This window comes from Myotis brandtii, unplaced genomic scaffold (genome assembly GCF_000412655.1).
Source record: "Myotis brandtii unplaced genomic scaffold, ASM41265v1 scaffold248, whole genome shotgun sequence".
Taxonomy (NCBI): domain Eukaryota; kingdom Metazoa; phylum Chordata; class Mammalia; order Chiroptera; family Vespertilionidae; genus Myotis; species Myotis brandtii.
This window is the reverse complement of record NW_005359397.1, coordinates 2061526-2064263: the sequence shown is the minus strand read 5'-3', so window position 1 is coordinate 2064263 and position 2738 is coordinate 2061526. Positions and strand designations below refer to the sequence as shown.

Genomic DNA, 2738 nt, shown 5'->3' with positions numbered 1-2738 from the left:
CTCCCCTCTCCTGGAATCACCTCCCAAATAAACTGCCGGCAGCAAGCCTGGTGAAAACAAACTTAACCAAGGGAAGGCATCCACGGGGGACATCAGAGATCAGAAAGGACAGCTCGTCAAATTCTTAGCAGGTTCAGACTCTTACTGCTAAAGCCACTGCCCACTGCCCCGCTGTGTCCGGAGAGAGAGGCTGCAGAGGAGGGAGAGGTTCTCAGGGGGAAATGAGCTGCTCAGCCAAAGTCAAAAGATTTCAAATGAACAAATACGTCCGGCTGAACTACGTATTTTCTGAAGGTCGACTTACTCATTTCCAAAGAAGTCATGACAGGAACCACCAGACTGTGGAGTGTTGGACTGTGCGTGGAGTTTTCAATAAATGCATTTCAAAGTCCTCCTTCTCTCGGGCAGTTGTATACAAAAGGCTGAAGAAGTGGGTCTTTGCAGGGCTGCTTGCCAGTTCTCCTAAGTGGAGCGCAGGCCCTAGTTGTGAAGCAAGAAAAAAAAATAACATGTGGCCTCTCTTGCGTCTTCTAAGGCTACCGGCACCCATCAAAAAAGGAAGAAAGAAAATAGAGCCTTTGGTGCCCGAGAAGAAATCTAATCTTCTCCAAGTTCTCAAAGGTGCCACACTTCCCACCAGCTGTTTGCGAGGTATGTGCCAACGCGCTGAGAAAGAGGCCTTTCACGGTTGCATCGTATTCACGCAACTGTATCCAGGGTCACTTCAGAACCAGGGATACCTGAGGACAGCAAATGACTCCACTGCCAGACAAGATGTGGGGCTCCCCCTGAGCAAGGGAAAGCTAAGATTATTTTCTATCCATCATGCTTACCTCAGTGATTCAACTTATGGCCCAAGACATTATTCAGAAAATAATATGCTATTAGAGAATTTCATTTCATGGGACATTTAATGAGAGCGTTCTCCAGCAAGGGAAGGCTAGTCTCCTCAGACACAGAGGGTGAGAGTTTCCACTGATGCTGGTGTTTCTGAGCTGCCCAGAGAAAGAGGGGATCCAGAAATGAGACCACGAGTCCTGAGGAGGCTCGCTGGCCAGTCGGTGCTGGGGTCTCTGAGCTTGGATGGACACCCAGGGGGCCTGGAACTCAGAGTTCCAGGAGGAGGCACTGGGGAGCTGGTGCTGGAGTTGCTCAGAGGGGCAGGATGCGACTGGCTTTCCAAGTGTTGGGGAAATGACAAACAGGATCCAGCTGCCTCCAGGGGAGGCACTGTCACCGCCAGCGTGAGGAGCCAGGATTGGAGTGACTTCCCTAGGAACAGCAAGCAGGGGCAGGGGTCTGAGCAAGTCCCTTCCTCCTGCCCTTTTGCTGGTTCCATCTAGCGCCCCCTACTGGGGGAGCCTAACGGGTGTCAGCTTGGAAAGCAAAAAGGAGGTTGGCAGCGTCCCAGCCCCAGCATCACAGAGCGCAGGATGGGTTTGACGCTGAGACAACCGCTTAGTAACTGACACAGCACTCTCCAGGACTATCATCCTCAGAACACTAAAGCTCTAATTTGCAAATATTCCCTGTGCTAGCAATTCAGTGAAAAAGTAAAATATCAAGGAAGCTGTGGAGGAGCAGTTGTCTTGTTTTATGTTGCCAAAAGTGCGCTCAGCTCACAGGTGGGCTTTGGATAAAAACTGGAGATGGTGCGGGATGCAGGGCCTGCGTATTTTACAACTTCAATATCAACCAGGTAGAAGGGTAGGCTGAAGAACTGCATTGTGTTAGAGATGTAGACACAATGGACAATGTTTGAATGCCCCTGGAAAATAAAAGGGCATGGGCTAGAAGGGGTAATGGGGAGGAGGGGAACGTATGTAATACTTTCAACAATAAAGATTAAAAAAATAAAAGGACACGGATAATGCAGAACGGAAGGAAAAGGTAAAGTTTTTCTGTCATTTAAGAAAATGTTGTCACCCCCTATGTTCACAGTAGCATTACAGTGGGGCCTTGACTTACGAGTTTAATTCTTTCCGAGACCTCGCTAAGGAGCTCGTTAAGGAGCTCGTTAACTCAAATTACTCTGTCAACTCAAAGCAAAAAAATCGGCTGAGAAACAGCTGGTATCTCAAAACACTCCTTAGTCAGGACACTCTTAAGTCAAGGCCCCACTGTATTTACAAAAGCTAAGATCTGGAAACAGCCCAAGTGCCCATCAGTAGACGAGTGGATAAAAAAGCTGTGGTACATTTACACAATGGAATACTGTGCAGCTGTGAAAAAGAAGGATCTCTTACCCTTCGAGATAACATGGAGGGAACTGGAGAGTATTATGCTAAGCGAAATAAGCCAGTCAGAGAAAGATAAATATCACATGATCTCACTTCTATGTGATCTAATGAACAAAATAAACTGATAAAACAGAATCAGAGCCCAGCCGGTGTAGCTCAGTAGTTGAGCATCAATCCAGGAACCAAGAGCTCAACTCCTGGTCAGGGCATATACCCGGGGTGCGGGCTGGATCCCCAGTGTGGGGCATGCAGAAGGCAGCCCATCAATGATGTTTCTATCTCTCTATCCCTCTCCCTTCCTCTCTCAAATTAAAAAATAAAATAAAATAAGAACCAGAGGCATGGATACATGGAACAGACTGACAAATGTCAGAGGGGAGGAATGCGGGGGGACTGGATAAAGAAGGTGAAGGGATTCGCTAAGGAACATATATGCATAGCCCAGGGACACAGACAATAGTGTGGGGAGGGCCACAGGAGGGGGGCGCTGGAGGGAAG

At 48.2% G+C, this 2738-nt stretch overlaps 1 long non-coding RNA gene across 1 annotated transcript in view; it reads right to left on the bottom strand.

The window, feature by feature from the left end:
* LOC102241441 overlaps positions 1-2738 on the bottom strand; it is a 20681-nt gene that overhangs the window by 8332 nt on the left and 9611 nt on the right. The window contains exon 2 of the long non-coding RNA XR_313658.2: positions 305-480. This is a non-coding gene — a long non-coding RNA (uncharacterized LOC102241441). The remainder of the gene's footprint in view (positions 1-304; positions 481-2738) is intronic.